The sequence below is a fragment of the Leptopilina heterotoma genome, unplaced genomic scaffold, assembly GCF_015476425.1.
Source record: "Leptopilina heterotoma isolate Lh14 unplaced genomic scaffold, ASM1547642v1 Lhet_27, whole genome shotgun sequence".
NCBI lineage: Eukaryota > Metazoa > Arthropoda > Insecta > Hymenoptera > Figitidae > Leptopilina > Leptopilina heterotoma.
Window position 1 is genome coordinate 1,005,924 of NW_025110978.1, and position 19,706 is coordinate 1,025,629.

The following is a 19,706-nucleotide window of genomic DNA, read 5'->3' on the forward strand; positions in this document are numbered from 1 at the left end:
TTTAGTTTTTTTAATTTTCTTTCTTATTCATTTCCTTTTTTCCCATAATTAGTACATTTTTATTTTTTCTTTATTTGTTTTCGTTTTTATTTTTCTTCTTCAACTTTAGTTCTTTTTTAATTTTTCTTCTTCTTTCTAAGTTCTCTTTATTTCTTCTTTTACTTTTTTAGTTTTTTTCTTCTTTTTGCTTCCTCATGAGGAAGCTTTGCATTGGTGACGATTTTCAATTTTTCAAAACAAGGTTATATGGACTCATTTTCATCTAGAACATATGTATATTCAATTATGAGCAAATGTCCAGATGTATGTGTGTATGTATGTGTGTATGTGTGTGTGTATGTGTGTATGTGTGTGTGTGTGTATGTCACAAAAATTGTGTACAAATTATCTCAGACAAATTTTGATGGATTGTCCTGAAATTTTGCAGGTTTATTGCAGTCATTAATACCTGAAATCTGACACAAGGATTTTCAAAAATATGTCCAAAATTTTTTTTTATACAATTTTTTTAAAATTCAGAAAATTTTTTTTTTTGTATTTTCTGAAATAATTTTTTTATTTGTTAATATTTTTATTAATTATTCTCAAAATTACATTCCTGGCAAGAAAACGAATCGATTGATGTATACAAAGTATATATTTTATCAAAATTTATAAAATTAATAAATATTTTTCTTTTTCACAAAAAATTCAAATTTGGTATTTTTTTCATAATTAATTTAATATTAATATTAATATTTTGAAATGATTATTCTATCATAAAATAGAAGCAATTGGCAAATGAAAGTGTAAATTTCACCAAATATTTATACAACAACTTATAAATGATTTATATAATTTTATTTTTAACCAATCTTCTGGACGAACCCTTTTGTACATAATTTTTCAAAAGTTTGCAATACCGCAATTTTTATATATTGAGGAAGCTTAATGGTCATAAAATGAACAACTTGTTCTTTGGTTCTCATTATTTCATCTTTCTTTTTCTTGTTATTTTCTTTTGTTTCCTTTGCTATTTTTAATTCATTTTTTAATTTTCTTGGCATTTTTTTCTGTTTCTCCTTCTTTGGATTTTTTACATCCTTTTATAACTATAGTCGTGCAAAAATTGTTCTACTTTTTTAAAACTCAAAAACACAATATTAAATAAAGTCTTGTCAGTAATGAAGAAAACTGACTAGATCACCGATTTATACTCCAATTATTTCATTTCATTTACGATAGCTAGTTTTTATGCCACGTATAGGCGGAAATTTATGAATTTGTAATGGCGTGAAATCAAAAAATTATTATTTTTTGGTTCCATTCGCAGTATAATTTTCAAAAATTTCTATTTCATTGTTATACACAGTTATTACTTCTTCTCGTTACAATGAATACTAAATTTATTTTTTATATAATCTGAAATAATACAGCATTACTCATACATATACGCTTTTATCTGCAATATAATAGAAAGAGACTTTCTACATGAAAAAGAAAACAAAAGAAAGGAGCACATATTTATAATTATATATGTAAAATAATTGGTTAATTGCGCGTATATGAAAGAAGGCACACATTAGTATGCGTAGAGCCTTTCAGAATTCTCTTATTAAGCCATTCTGTCCTCTAAATGAGTTTATCGATACGGATAATGTGAAATCGTCGGGGATCGTTATCCCATTTCTTCTTCATCTTTTTTTTTTTTTTTTGAACGAAGAAATGAAACAATTCGTATATCAAAGATGCCGACCTACGTTTAACGATCAAAGAATCCTGCAAGCACATTTGCTTTTGCGCTATATTCCCGCAGCTCCTGTGAACTTTTCAGATATACATATATTTTATATATATGTGGTGTATATTTTTCGGCATCCACGACCAGCAAAAGGTATATAATGTTAACTTTTGTGAGGCGGCGTGCGGAAGGGTGCGCAAAGGGGGAGGGGGGTTCCCTTATCTGCGACATAATTAATTCCATTTGATTTCTATCGTTGAATGTGGCGGTTTCAACTAATTAAAGCCAGAGATTTCCCCTTTTTTTCGCTCTCCTTCTCTTTTACTCTTATGCAAATCGTTTCATTACGTCTGTAGCCCTCTTTCTTATAACCTCTTCTTCGACATATGCCATAATATGTTTGTCTTCTCTTTTTCTTCTCTATTATTTTGTTTTGTGTCTCCGCTTTTTGTTTTTTTTTTTTTTTAATAATATGTACTTATATTCAGATGCTCGATTTTTACTGTGTTCGGTTTTGATGGAATAATTTGTGAATTTATTTCTTCTTTTTTTGATCTTACACGGGTTCAAACGAGATTAAAATATTAAAAATTATTATTATTTTCTTTTTCTCTCGTTTTCTTTTACTTTTCTTCACTTTTCTTACTTTCAAACTTTTTCGTTTTTTATAACATTTCTTCTTTACTTTTTACTGCTTCGTTTTGCCTTATTTTAGCTTCTTTTTGTCTTCTTTTTTTACTTCATTCCTCTTATTTTCATATATTTTTTATTTATGGAAATGAAAAGTAATCTTGTTTCTTCTTTTTTGAATATTTTCTGATAACCTTTATATCTTATTTTGGTAATTTTTCAGCAGCTTCTTATTCTTCTTGTCTTATTCTTCATTTCTTCTTTTACTTTTTATCATTCGTCTTAGTTGCATACATTTTTATTTTTATAGCGTTTCTTCTTTACTGTTTACTTCTTCATTTTCTGCTTGTTTCTTCATAACCTTCAGATATTGTATTGGTAATTTATCAGTAGGTTCTTCTTCTTGTCAATTTTTTTATTTTGTTTTACTTTTTATATTTTTTATATTTTAAAACAACACTATTTATTTTTTTTTGTCTCATATTTTTTCATTTTTAATAACCTTTGTTTTTCATTTTTCATTTGTCTATAAACTATAAAAATATAATTCTTAATAAAATATGTGACCAGTCGTGAGGAAAGGAACATAATTATTTTTTTTATTTCTTTTTCAATTATTTCCTTTTAAAAAAAATTAATTCCACAAAATTGTCATTAAAATTTTTAAAAATTTTTAAAGATTTTAATTTGAAACTTTTTTCAAATTCAATTATTTCTAAAAATCCATGCTTAATGCTTTTAATATTCGATTATTATCTAACATTTTAACTGAAATTCATTTTTGAATCAATTTTTATTAGAAAATTCTACGAGAATTCAATTAATTACCTAAATAAAAAAATAAATAATTTATTGAATAATTGAATATTTCTTAAAAGTGAATTTTCATAATGAATTCTATCAACAAATTTTTAAATAACTAAATTTTTTCGACGAATTTTAATAAATTTTTATTAAGAATAATTACATATTTCGAGGAATTCGATTAAAATTTTATTAAAAATAATTGAAATTATGCGATGAGTTGCATTATGTATAAAAAAATTGAATGTGTGTAAAAAATTTTTATTTTTATGAAAATATTTAAATGTTTGCGTAGAATTTAATTAAAATTTTCTTTAAATAATTGAATTCTTTTAGAAAATTTTATTAATATAGTAGATGATTAAAATCATTAAATTGAAGAAAATTTTTGAAAATAATTGAAATTTTGCCAAGAATTTTATTAAAATTTTTGAAATAAGTTGAATTTCGGAGAAGAATATTATTACTTTTGAAAATAATTGAAATATTTAGGAAAATTTTAAACATAATTGAATTATTGACAAAAATTTTATTACTTTTGAAAATAATTGAATTTCTGGAATTATTTGCAACTACTCCAAAATTTAATTTTTTAAGTGTTTTTAACTAAAATTCTTCTATATAAATCCATTATTTTCAACAATTAAATAATTTATAAGTAATAATTCTTCAAATAGTTCTTCAAGAATTAAGTTATTGAAAAATAAATTATTATTAGAAATAGAAAAAATTGAAGGTTTTGCATTAGAATTTATGGTAATTTAATAGTTTATGAGGGAAACAAAAAAGACACCAAAATTCAGAATTTTCTCATGAATTCTAAAAATTAATTTTTTTCCCAGTGCTTTTAATAAAAATCCCTGACTTTTCCTGACCAATTCTACGTTCCCTGGGTTTTCCTGAATTCCTTGACTTGTAGCAACCCTGTTACACAAATTTAGCAATGAAAATTGGTAAACAACATAAAAAATTTAGTTTTGTGTATAAACTTTCGAATGGGATAAATAAAAACACGATTAAAATAATCTTTGTGTAAAATAAACCGTATTGAGCTTGATGATTTCTGTGTAGAGAATCGAGAAAAGTGCATTTTGAGCCATTTCTAATTAAATCATAACTTTTGTTTAAAAGAAGAAATTTTCGTCGTTTATGATAATACTAAAAAACATAGTGAATAATTAATTGTGTAAAAGTTTGATCCAGATTTGAAAATAATTTTGAGAGTTATTAAATAGGGAACAGTGGCGAAAAAAAAATTGTCCACTGAGTGAAGAATCATCCATACCTATACAAACATAGTTTCGAGTGAAACACGAAAAAGAAATGAAATAAAAGAATCAAAATCCCTCATCAATGTTCTAATGACAAAAGAGACAAGACCGAAGGGAACAATCTAATTAGCATGTTTCTTAATGAAGCTCTTCATCGACCAGCATTAAAAGTACATGTTCGCTTCATAAACAAAACATTACGTGGGTCGAAGATAATGTCTGTACAGAAGATATGCTTTCTAGCATTAACAACAATTCTCGCCTCTTTCTCTCTGTATCTCTCCATACTCCTTTCCTTTGTACCACTTTAATTCGATTTTAATATGAATTTATTGGCAATTAATTAAATAACACGTTGAGAGTGCGCCTCTACAATATATCTGCGCTTAAGGCAAGATTTCGATAAAAAATTGAATCCGAACGTGAATTATAGTTGAGCATCGAATCGATATTACCCCGCTTGTATTAACAGATATATAAGCATTTCAATCGGCACCTTTATATCGATGTACCTGTTCGATTAGAATGTTCCCTCGATAATCTTTCTCGAGACATTGCATAACGATACACATATAGAAATTTATGTTTGTCTATAGGCGCAGCGTAAATTTTCGATCGATCAAAGAAGCGGTGCGGTGCGGTGTGTATAGGTATATATAGAGGACTTTATAATACACGTTCTCTATATATATAAGAAATCGTGTTTTAAAGATAGATGTCATCGGGGTACACGTTTCACTCTCGGATGTATATCTCACGGATGGGATGATACTTGATCTCGGATCGCACGAAAGATTCGCAGTCACTTTGAGATCATTAGGATCAGTCCTCGTCGAGTATTATTGAAATGGACAAGAGCCGCGAGCGATGCGTTTTGGTAATGATGTGACAAAATTAGAATCTCCCTCCCTCTTTTTTTCTTTCTTTTTTTCCCTTCCAAGGATGTTCTGGGTGTTCCTTCGTCTCTGCACATGTCAAGGATTTAAAAACCGAAAATTATATATTGTACTCGCCAATTTATAAATTGCTCAATTATATGTAATTTTTGAATAAATATATGTAACATAGTTGTAACTGAAAATTTGGGTCTTTTTTTTAACACTTTTCATTGACTACATGTGCTACTGTACTCGGTAAAACCCATTACATTCTAAAAAATTCAATGTATTTTTTGGAATTTTTTCACATTTTTCAAAAAGTTACATTTCATTTGGTAGCCCACCAAAGTTGACCTTGTGAAAAATGCCTTGAAAATACGTGTTTTTCGCAACATTTTCGATTGCTGAGTCTGTAAAAAATTTTTTTGCAAAATAGATTTTACATTACTCAAATGAGGAATACTTTATTTGTCAGAAATTTTTTATTGCTTTATTCTAAGATTTTTTTTTGACAAGCTATAAGCATTGAAAGTGACGGGCCAACACTTTTGAATCCGACTTTAGTTGGGGTGCGATTTTGTAATTTGACTCTGACTTTCAATTCAACTTTGATTTTAAGTTTCACTTCAACAGTTACTTCGACTATTCATTTATTTTCGATTATTTATTTGATTTTTTGAAACGGAAAGTTTGATTTCCATTTGAACAATAACAATAAAATTTAAAACAATTGAATTTTTGAAAAACTATTGTAAAATTATTTCTTATAAATTATTTAAAGAATAATTTTATGTAAATTAATTTACATAATTTCCAAAATAATTGAATTTTACAGAGTTGCAATTGAATTTTAAAGTATCGAATAGATATTTAAACATCAAATTGGTACCAAAAAGTGTAGAAAATGAGTACGAAAAGTTTAAAAATTATACTAAAACGTATCAGATTGTTACCAAAAAAATATCAAATTGGTACAAAAAAGCACTAAAGAAATACCAAAAGTTTTAAACCAGTACAAAAATTCCGACTAATTTGAAATTTTTTTTCTAATATTCAACAATTTATTTGGTCTTTAAAGACCATTTTTCAACAAAATGAAATTGTAAATTTTTTACCATTTGCCAAAATTAATTTCATAATTTCAAATTGGTACCAAAGTGTCAAACAAGAGTATCAATTTGGTGGCAAAAAATATGAAAATTATACCAAAAAGTATAAAAAAGTAACCAAAAATATTAAAATTATACAAAAATTTTTAAACCAGTACAAAAATTTTGATTGATTTTAGATTTTCTTTTTAATCTTTAATTACTTGCTTAACTTTTAAAGATCATTTTCAGGGTTACCACAAAATATAATTTTTAATAAATTATATTTATTAAAAAATAATTAATATTAATAATTATTTAATAAATAATAATATAAAAAAAATTTATATCATTTGGATTATTTGGCCAAAAATATCTTCTAAATTATATAATAAATCCAAAAGCTTATTCTTTTATAAGAAATATAATTTTGTCTTTCCCTGATTTCTAGACAAACTTTTGACCTAAAGAATATTCTGATTCACTCTAAAAATTATTAAATACTGAAAAAAATATTCTATTACATTTATGTAAGAATTTCTTTAATTATGAAATTATTCGAAGAAATCAATATCTTTATTTAAAATAAATATTTAATCATTATTATTTTTCCATAGGAATTAAGTTTTTCAAAAATTTCAAATTCAAACCTTTTTCAAAGATTTTAATTTAAAACCTTTTCAAAATTCAATTATTTCTAAAAATTCATGCTTCATTGCTTTTAATATTAAATTATTATGTAAAATTTTAACTTAAAGTTAATTTTTAAATCACTATTTATTAGAAAATTTTCTAAAAAATTTCAAATATTTAAATACAAAAATTAATAATTTATTGACGAATTGCATGTTTCTTAAAATTGAATTCTCATAAAGAATTTTATAAACAAATTTTTAAATAATTAAATTCTTTCACCGATTTGTAATAAAATTTTTAAGAATAATACATTTTTCAAGGAATTCGATTAAAATTATTGTATTAAAAATAATTGAAATTCTGCGATAAGTATTATTATTTATGAAAATAATTGTATTTCTAAGAAGAATTTTATTATATTTATAAAAATAATTGAATCTGTGTAAAAAAAATTTATTATTTATTATAATAATGGAATTATTGCGAAAAAATTTATAAAAAAATTTGTAAATAATTAAATGTTTACGTAGAATTTTATTAAAATTTTTTTTAAATAATTGAATTTATACAATCATTTGTAACTTCTCAAAAATTGTATTTTTTAAGTGTTTTTAAATAAAATGCAACCATAAATCCATTATTTTTAATAATTAATTAAATATATATTAAAAAGTTTAACTAATTTCAGAAGAATTTTGTATTAATAAAATTTCTAAAAAATCTAAGTTCAGAAATGGAAAAAGTTGAAGAGCATCAATTTGGTATACCAAAAAATATCAAAATTATTCCAAAACATCAAATTGGTACCAAAATGTATCAAATTTTTACCTAAGTGTCAAATTACAAGAGTAAAAATTTTGTACCAAAAATATAAAAAATTCAAAATCATACCAAAATGTATTGGTATTAATATCATAGGAATAATCATAGGAACAATGATTATCAGAATAATAATCATAGGAAACCAAATTCTATGATTATCAATTTAATCACAAAACGGATGAAGTAGGTATCAAAAATGTATGAAAAAAAATGTATGAAATATATCAAAAAGTTTTAAACTGGTACCAAAGAGTATCAACTTGGTACCAAAAAGAACCAAATTCTACGATTATCAATTTAGTACCAAATCGTATCAGATTGCTGACAAAAACTATTTAATGAATACCAAAAAGTATTAAACTAGTACCAAAGAGTATCAAATTAGTGGTATACCAAAAGTACCAAAATTATTCCAAATATATAAAATGTGTGCTAAAAAATTTTTAATTGACACATTTTAAATCAATTTAACATTTTCAGTTAAAATTGAGTTTAAAAAAATTAAAATTCAAGAAATTTAAATAAAAATTCACATTAAAATTCTAATTGAAGGCAATAATAAGCTTCTAGTTTTGAATTTTCAACCTTTTAGACACAAATATTTTGATTGGGAATGAGATATTTAATTATTTATTACAAAACAAAGTGAAACAATTTCTAAAGGGTATCTTTAGTTGGCGTCGAACGGTCTGGACCACATTTGGGATCGATTCCCGGAAGCTATAAAGTAACCGGACCACATCGCTCTTTTCTTAAGGTGAGGTCCGACAACAAGGTCCTCTTGAGTGCTTCCCTGAGACCCTTAATTCTTTTCAATGACATTTTTACAAGATAACGCTCCTTCTGTTTTTTGATTACACTCGCCCAGGAAAAGTTTTGTGTTTCAATATATAATCTTCAACGTTAAACTCCAAAAATCAAAAAAAGAAGAAAAAATTAATCCTATACTTTTGATAGTGGCGCGTGAATATGACAAAAAAATTAGAATTAAAATATTTTCAGGGGTGCGACAAAAAATTAATTTTGTTTTTCCTAATTTCCAGACAAAATCTGGACTTTTTCCCTGACCATAAAGAATATTCTGGTTCACTCTAAAAATGATTAGATACTCAAAAATATGTTCTATTACATTTATTTACGAATTTCTTTAATTGTAAAGTTATTCCAAAACATCAATAACTTAATTTTTAAATAAATATTTAATCTATTATTTTTCCACAGGAATTAAGATTTTCAAAAATTTCAAATTCAAACCTTTTGAAATTCAACAACTACTAAGAAGATATACAACTACCTGAAGATATCGATCACTCCGAGTCTTCGACTCGGAGCAATCAGTATCTTCAGATTTTATAATAATTTAAATTTCCATAAAATTTTTCAGAAAAACAAAATTTACAAAAATTCTAATAAACTTCTTGGCAATAATTCATTTATTAAAAAAAAGTGTAATAAAATTTGTTGTGTATTAGATTTAAATTCTTTTCATAAATTTTATAAATAATAAAAATTTTCATGGGATTTCAATTATTTTCAATACAATTTTAAGTAAATTCTTCGAAAAATGTAATTATTTAAAAAAAATTTATTCAAATTCTTCAAAAGAAATGAATTATTATAAATTATCAATTATTTTTAATAATTATTGTAAAAGTTTCTTTAGAATTTTGAAATCCATTTGTTTAGAATTCAATTTTATGAAATTTCGATTATTAGAAAATTCTTCAATTAAATATATTATTAAAAAAAAGAAATTTTAAATAATTTTTAAAAAAATTTAATTATTCTGTTTCAAAAAAATTAATTCTACAGAAATGTTAGTTAAAAGTATGAAAAATTCAAATTTTGAAAGATTTTAATTTGAAACCAATTTCAAAATTCAATTATTTCTAGAAATTCATGCTACAATGCATTTAATTTTCTATTATTGTTTATTATTCAAAATTTTAACTAAAATTTATTTTTAAATTAATTTTCTATTAAAAAATTCTACGAGAATTCAATTATTTAAATAAAAAAATAAATAATAAATAATTTATTGAAGAATTGAATTTTTTTAACGAATTTTAATAAAATTTTCAAGAATAGGTTACATTTTTTGAGGAATTCGATTAAAATTGTATTAAAAATAATTGAAATTCTGCGATGAGTTTTATTATTCATGAAAATAATTAAATCTCTTTAAAAAAATTTATTATTTATAAAAGTAATTGAATTATTGCGAAGAAATGTATAAAAAAATTTGTAAATAGTTGAATTTCTGTGAAATTTTTATTATTTATGGAAATAATGTAATATTTGCTTAGGATTTTATTAAAATTTTATCTAAATAATTGAGTTCGTTTAAAAATTTTTTTTAATGTTTTTAACAAAAATTCTTCTATAAATCTTATATTTTTAATAATTAATTAAATATTTATTAAAAGTTTAACTAATCTCAAAAGAATTTGAATTATTAAAATTTTTTTTAAATTTCTTTAAAATATCTACCTATAATTAAATTCATTCAAAATTAAAATTTTTTAAATTTTAAATTAAAACCTTTTGAAGTTCATCTATTTACGAAAATTTAAAAGCAACTGTTTTAAAATCTAATTAATTTTGGAATATCCAAGTAAAATTATTCATTAAATAATTTCTAAGTAATAATTTTATGATAGTTCTTCAAGAATTAAGTTACTTGAGAATAAATTATTGTCGAAAATAGAAAAATTTGAAGGTTCCCAGTGAGAAATCGTCAATCAAAATGAGGTCAATTTGACGTCAATTTCTGTCAATGATCAAATTTTAAAAAATTTTAACGAAATTTTGACGATTAGAAATTTTAGTAAAAACTATATATCTGCTAACTACACTGTAAAAAAAGGGAGTTAAATTTTAACTCCCCCGGGGGGTCTATAAAAGTCGCACCCATTGGGGAGTTAATGCCAGGGGAGTTAAATAAAGAGAGTTAAAATTTCACACCCAAATGCTAACTCCCCATGAAAAAAATAACTCGCGCGGGTGTTGATAAAGAGAGTTAGAGGGAGTTAGTAAATTAACTCTCTTTTGGAGTTAATTTTTAACTCGAAAAATTTCACTCCCAACTCCCGAGTCCGTTAACTCCCTAAATTTTTTACAGTGTAATATTACTGTTTACTGCTAATATTAGCTAAATATTTACTAAATACTAATATTTTGTTGTATATTATTTATATTTGTTTTGTATATTATTTAAAATTTTTTTATATATTATTTTATATTTTTATAGACTCCCTGAAGAGGAAATTAGTTAGATTTTGAAACGTTGGAGTAAACTAATTTTTAAAAACTATTTGTCCCAATGTTTTCGTTTTATTCTCCTTCACTAAATATTTACAAATTTTTGTAAACGAAGTTAAAAATCATATATACAAAAGGCAAAATAACGTCAAAATGATGTTAAATTAACATTGATATCAAGATGTGTACTTTGAAAATAAGAAAATAAAAATTAATATTCTGGTTAAATAGTAATAATAAAAAATATAATAAACAAAAATAAAACAAAGGCGAAGTTGAAATTTTTATGTTATTACAATGGATATAATATTTTGGAACGATTTTTATTTATCACAACCCATGAGTTGAATATAAATTGAAATTAAAAGAATTAATACAATTTTACTATAAAATTAAATTGTAAAATCGTAAAAATTGAGTCAATTTTAAAAAAGATTAAAAACTGGCATAAATCTATGTCATCAAAATTTCGCCAATTTAAAAATGATCAAAATTAATAAATCGTTAAAATTTCGTCAATTTTATATTATTTATAATAATATATATTATTCATATTATTCATGATGTTAATTATGGGTGCAGCATTTTTAGGGTATGTGTTACCCTACTGTTATAATAAATAAAGGAATTAGGTGAAGTAATAAAGCTAAGAATTTTTGTATTGAGACTGAAATAAATATGTTAATGTTTTTATTTAAAATTCCATGTTGTGTTGTTATAAAAAAATATATTGAGTATAAAACACTTGTGAATCTTAAAATTATAATTAAAGGAATTAAATTTAGTCTTAAATTTAAGATCCTATTAATTAATAAAATTTCACTAATTAAATTAAGAGAAGGGTGGGCCCCTATATTAAAAATATTTAAGATAAATCAGAATAAAGTTAAGGAAGGGGTGATATTTATTAAACCTTTATTTAGAAGTATTCTTCGTGATTTTAGACGTCTGTAAGAGATATTTACTAAAAAAAATAAAGCAGATGAACATAAACCATGACTAATTATTATAATTGAACTACCTAGAATTCCTGTTAATCTTATAGAAATTAAACCAGTAACTATTAGGCTTATATGGACTACAGATGAATAGGCTACTAATTTTTTTATATCAATTTGTTTTATACAAATTAAAGAGGTTAATAATGCTCCTAAAAGTCTTAGGGTAGAAACAAAGAAGTTATAAATCGAATTTAAATATTCTGAAATAAATATTATTCGTAAAATACCGTATCCTCCTAATTTTAATATAATGGCAGCTAAAATTATGGATCCTGTTACCGGGGCTTCTACATGAGCTTTAGGTAATCAAAGGTGTAAAAAAAATTGTGAGTTTAACTAAAAATGGGAGTAATATAATATATAGGTAGAAATAAATATTTTTAAAAAAATTTAAATTTATTAATAAAATGATGTTCATAAAATTAGTTCAAAATTAGTTATTCGTTCAAATTGAGCTCCTCACCCCAAAATTAAAAATAATGTTAGGATTATTCTTGCTTCAAAGAAAATATAAAAAGTAAAGTAACTTATAGATAAGAATGATAGGGTTAAGGAAATTATTAAAGTAATTAATAAAGTTAAATAAATTTTTTTAAAATTTACATTAGATCAAATTAAAATTATTAATCTAAAAATTCAAATAGTTAATAAAGTTAAATAAAATGAATTTTTGTCAATAAAAATTATTCATATAATTTTTATTGAGGAATATAGAGGGGTGAAATTTACTAAAAATAAAAAAGATAAAAGAAGGGTTCAATTTAATAATGACAAAAATATTAAAGGAGTGAAAAAAATGATAGGGCAAAAGGTTAAGATAAAAATTAATTTCATGTAATTTAAATTATTATATTTATTGAATTTAAAGTTCCTTTTCCTTTAAATTGAATAATTATAATTAAAATTGTTAACCCTAAAATTCCTTCACAAATAATAATAGGGATAATAATTATGATAAAGTATTCAAAATTAATTAATAGTAAAATATAAAATATAGTTAAGATTGAGGAAATTATTATAATTTCTAAAGACATTAGGGTTAAGTAGTTTATGTAAATCTTTAATTTTGTAAATTAAAATTAAATTAAGAATTTTTTAGCTATTTCAAAAAAATAAAAATTATATTTTTAATCTCCGAAATTAAAGTTTTTATTTAAACTATTTTTTAAATGATGTATAATTTTTATTTAATCTTAATTCTTATTATTCTTTTAATTCTTGTTAGGTTAGTAAGAATTGAAGTAAGGCACCCTATAATGATAGGGGTGGCTATATTCATAATTACTATAATAGTAATTATTGATCTACAACTATCAAAAGCAAAAAAGAAAAATGACCAAAGAATGTAACGTTATAACGTATAAAAGCGGTTAAAGCAAAGTTAAAAGAAAATGAAATTATTCATGTGTATTTTCGTTTCAGGTTCGTTATCCATTTTTGTAAACGCTATCGGTCATTTGGTATAATATCGCGGCATTGGATATTCTGGTAGGTAATTGCTTCTTGAGTAATTAGCAATTGAAATGCGCTTTCGTTGCCCATACGTTTATTTCGACGCCTACATTTGCCGCGAGATTCTTGTGTATCTCCGTATATACACTCTACACACATTTATCCGAGGCATGTTACTAAAGTTTACTGACAGTGGTCCTCGTGCAGAAATGGCCAATTTTTTGCCCGATCCGGAGACACAGACCTAACCCTTGGGCTTTTATTGGGGCTTAAGCAGAGGAAAGGTGGCTCCGTGATAGATGCGAGCAAACCACGACGACATGGGTGGCCTGTCCCGTCACGTAATGTACTAGCCACCCCAAAGACATTCGCCAAAAACCGATATCAGACTCGATGAATTAGTATCTTCGGGAGGTGTCACGATTGGGCGGATCAAGTCTTCTTCATCTTCTTCTTCTTCCTCTTCTTCTCTTTTCTTCTTTTTTCCTCTTCTTTTTTTCCAACCTGTACTAAAAGTCAATCTCCAAAAGAGCTTCCGCGTTAAAAGCATTCTACAACCAGATTTAACTATTTTATCTTAAGAACCACCGGCTTCCCGAATTTGCGAACTTGATATGAGTATTTTTTATCGGAGGAGAAAGAGGTTTTTTTTTCTTTTTCCAATCGTCGACGATTTATTTGGTTTTGTAGTGGTTTTAAGTGAGAAACTCTTTTCCGCGTGTAGAGCTAACTTCAGAGTATAAAATTGCTAGCAAAAAGTATTGATACAAAAATTTCAAATTCAGGGATCGATTACGTAATTTCATTTCAACTTTGACTTTCATTTTCACTTTCACTTTGAAAGACTTTTATTTTCACTTTCATTTAACTACTTTGATAGATTTTTAATTGTAATCCATTAAAATGAAAATTAATATTAACAATTAAAAATCTATCAAAGTGAAAATGAAAGTAAAATTAAGACTAGAACAAAATAAAAGAGAGAATAGAAATTGGTCAAAGTGAAAAAAAAAATTTATAGAAGTGAAACATTCACTTTAACGAATTTTTGTTTTTACGTTTCTATCGAATTGAAAGTGAAAAACAATTTATCAAGTGGAAAGCGAAAATAAAAAACATGTCAAAGTGAAAATGAAAGTGAAAATGAAAATCAAAGTAAAAGTGAACTTCCAATACTCCCAGAAACAATTAAAATGGATAAAAAGTCTTTTGGGTAATTTGATGAGTAAACATTGTCTTTCTTAAAACAACTTCTCAACGACTTTAAATTGGAAATAATTTTCCACTTATAAAGTTAATTTAAAATTATCAAAATATAAAGAAAAACTTTTAACTAAATTCAGAGTTTCTACAGGTCAGGGAATTCAGGGAAAGTAGAATTGGTCAGGAAAAGTCAGGAATTTTTATTAAAAGCACTTGGAAAAATAATAATTTTTAGAATTCATAAGAAAATTCTGAATTTGGGTATCTTTTTTGTTTGCCTCATAAACTATAAAATAATCACGAATTATAATACAAAACCTTCAATTCTTTCTATTTCTAATAATAATTTCTTTTTAAATAACTTAATTCTTCAGAAATTAGTTAAATTTTTAAACAATATTTAATTAATTATTAAAAATAATAGATTTATAGAAGAATTTTAGTTAAAAACACTAAAAAAATTGAATTTTGGAGAAATTACAAATAATTTCAGAAATTTAATTATTTTCAAAAGTAATAAAATTCTTCGCAGTAATTCATTTATATTCACAATTCTTTTTACATTCTAATCAAAATTTCAATTATCTTTATAAATAATAAATTTCTTCTCCGAAATTTAATTATTTTCAAACATTTTTTTAAAATTAATGGCAAAATTTCAATTATTTTCAAAAATTTTCCTCAATTATTGAATTGAGAAAAATTTTTAAATTTTCAATATCTACTATGTTTTAATATAATTTTTCAAAAGAATTCAATTAGTTAAAACAAAATTTTGATAAAATTCTATGCAAACATTCAAATATTTTCATAAATATGTAATAAAAATTTCACAGAAATTCAATTATTTATAAATTTTTTTTATAAATTTCTTCTCAATAATTCAATTATTTTCATAAATAATAAAATTTTTAACAGGGATTCAATTATTTTCATAAAATAATAAAATTCTTTTTAGGAATTCAATTATTTTCATAAAATAATAAAACTCATCGCAGAATTTAAATTATTTTTAATAAAATTTTAATTGAATTCCTCGAAAAATGTAATTAATCTTAAAAAATGTATCAATAAAATTCGTCGAAAAAATGTAGTAATTTAAAAATTTGTTGATAGAATTCATTATGAGAATTCAATTTTAAGAAACATTCAATTATTCAATAAATTATTTACTTTTTCTATTTAAATAATTGAATGCTCGTAGAATTTTCGAATAAATATTTATTTAAAGATGAATTTCAGTAAAAATTTTAGATGAATATTAAAATCATTATAGTGTGAATTTTTATAAATAACTGAATTTTAAAATGCTTCAAATTGAAATCTTTGAAAATTTGAACATTTAATAATTCTTAACTAACAATTCTGTTGAATTAATTTTTTTCAAAAAGTTGAATTGAATTTTTACTGCAATTTATAATGATCGCTCCATTATAAAACATGAAGAAATCGATCACTCCGAGTCGAATACTCGGAGTGATCGGTATCTTCATGTTTTATAATATTCTTATAATTATATGTTATTGAATTTCAAAAAGTTTGAATTTGAAATTTTTGAAAATGTTAATTTATGGAAAAATAATAATGATTAAATATTTATTCAAAGAAAAAGTTATTGCCCAGGCGCGAAAGACCAATGCTGACGATAGATTAAAGGTTGATTGAGTCTTGAACGCTCAGTGTGGGTAACTCACAGTAGAAGCAGTCTTTACATCACTGTCAATCAATATTAGTTCAATATTGGTTCAACATTGGACCCAATGCTCGTCCCATGCTCGATTCAAGACTCGGTCAGTCTTTATGAGTGAAGCTCGAACATCTAATCTTGATTCAAGCTTGAATCAATCTTTACTCAATATTCAGTTTATCTTTATTTATTACCGTGTTCACTTAATTAAATAATATTATAATAATTATAATTATAATAATTGTTTCAAATAATAATAATAATAATTAACATTAAGTTATCAATTGATAAATAAATATATTATTAATTGTAACATTCATATTTAAAGAAAGTTAAATGGAAAATTTTTTTTTATAAATGTTTTCAAAATTATTATAGATAATTAATAAATAATAATTAAAATGTGCAATAAATATTCCTGACACTGCATCATATTTAATCATTTTATTAATTATGTTAACTTTTAATATTAATTTAATTAATTATTATTTATTTATTTATTAATTATTATAATTTTAATAATTATTATTCAATTAATAAATATTATTATAATTAATAATAATTATAATATTTAACATTATTATCCATTATTATTCCAAATTATATTTATTTACATAATATATTATTAATATATCTAATAATAAATGTTAATAATTTTGTTACTGAATAATAAAAAATATCAATTATTTATCGATGTTTATTAAATTATCCATTAAATATTTTTAATTGTAAAATGTTTTAGTCATAGTTTTCACTTTGCCCTTATAAGTAACAAAGTATACGGCACTGGCATTAATATATTACATTAGCCCGAGGTCTCATCGAGACTCAGTGGCCGTGCGGATTAAGTGGTTGCGTCTAGGACTTCCGGAATGCGTCTGGGGCGGGGGGACGTGAGTTCGATCCCACATGCGAGCGGATTTTTTCATTATAAGCGGTTACATAAAATAATAAAATTACTATTTAATCTGTATAATTAATAAGTGTTGTGAATAAAAACTTGTGAACTTGTTTGTGAATAATATTAAAAGTCTGTCAAAAATGAAGTTAAAAAATGTACAAATTATCACAAATTGTGTTTTTTTTGCTAAAATTATTTTTCAATATTATTATGTTAAATGACATTTATTGTTAGTCATATAATATTTATATGAAAATAATATAATTATTATAATAATAACTTATTGTCATTAAATATGTAAATACATATATATTAATAACAATACTGTTTATTATTAATAATAATAATTAATATATTCACGTTATATTGAATGAACGCGTGAGAAGCGTGTAAATTTGGGAACAGTGGAAGCAGTCTTGTTCAGTCCTGCTTTCGGCTTCCGCAGCATTGATTGAAGATTGAACGCCAGTCTTCAACAAAGACTGAGCGTCAGGTTTACATCGATGTTACTATTCCGGACTCAAGTAGCCTTGCTTTCGCTGTCCCACCAATCTTCAACCAATACTGACCAAGTCTCAATCAAGCTTCGTAAAGCCTGAACTCACTGTCAGCTCGCGCCTGGGTGATATTTTCAAATGATTTTACAATTAAAGAAAGTAAATAAAGTAAAATAAAGTAAATGTAATAGATCACTTTTTTGTGTATCTAATAATTTTTAAGTGAATCAGAATACTCTTTAGGATCATGAAAAAAGTACAAATTTTGTCTGGAAATCAGAGAAAAGTCAGGGAAAAAATTAAATTTTTGTATTAATCCTAAAATTGTTATCAGTATAATTATTATTAAATTAACTATAAAAATTTCGATCAAGGGATCGATTTTGTAATTTAATTTTAAACTTTCACTTTCATTTACATTTTCACTTTGATAGATTTTTATTTTTACTGGCAGTTTGAAAGATTTTTGTTTTCAGTTCCCCTTTTATGTTCACTTTCAGTTTGATAAATTTTTATCTTCACTTCCACTTTGCAAAAAAAAAATTAAAAATATAAAAGTTGTTAAAGTAAAAGTATAAATAAAAATTTATTAAAATGAAAATGAAAATGCGACAAATTACAAAATTTCACTCCTGGACAGCTTTCCTAGTTTTAGAAAAAAATTCATTTTTCTTTACCAAAGTTCCTAATGTAGGCCTAAGCAGTTTTCCTAAATTCAGGAGAACTCTTACTTAGAACACTGTTTCTTATGGTTCATAATATCAACCATCAATTTTTGTATTAAAATTATTTTCCGTTTTAATTAATTTCTATTATTACTGATTGCTAACTAGGGCCTAAATAGTTTTCCTAGTTTCAAAAAAGTTACTTTTTTATTTTTTTTAAAAATAACTGTACATTAAAACAAATGGGTACAAAATAAGTAAGAAAACTACTAAAAATTAAAAATAAAATAAATAAAAATATATATATTATTTATTATAATATAACAGTTATACATTTAATTATTTTATTTATTTTTCTCATTTTATTACAGCCGAAGCTGATCATCAAGTGAAGTTGCAATTGCAGCTTCAATTCAATCAGCTTTGGTGTAACCCTTTGTTACCAGCACATTGAATCCATTTGTTTAAAAGTCTTTTACTTCACTTTATTATCTTCCATCTGGGTGATAGAAAAAAATATAATAGTATAGAATTGCAATAGATTTATCTAAATTTTACATCATCACTATTATCTCGTCTTTCACTTCCTTCTTCTCCTTCATCTCGATCGTATAATGATTATGATCAAATTTCTTTGTTTCTTCGATATTTTTTGCAATTGTAAATTCTATAATCTTCACAATTTTCTTCTTCGCTTTATTATATACAATTTTATTTCTTCGTCAATATTTTTTCTCCTTTTTCTATCTGTAACTTTATCGTAATGATAAATTAAATTCTCCTCCTATTTATTTGCTAATTCAATTCTTACCTTTTTGTTATTTATTTATTTATTACATAATTATTACTTTTAATTCTTCTTCGATTTGTTTATATTTTTTTTTAGTTTTTTTTTAATAAAAAATAGTAATTCTATATAATTCTTATCTATTTATTTATATTTATTATATTTTTTTTTTTAACAAAAAACGTAAATTATTAATTAAAAATTATTTTTTATTCTTCAACAATTTATTTAGTTTTTTTTCTTTTTTCCATTTCCTTTCCTTCATTTCCATTACATGTTTCCCCTTATTAAAAGTCATCTGCATGTCACTCTTGATCATCATTATTATCATATTTTCAGTTTCCTTTTACGCTTTGTTTTTCAGTTGTTTTTTTATTTATTATTATCATATCCTTTATGAATA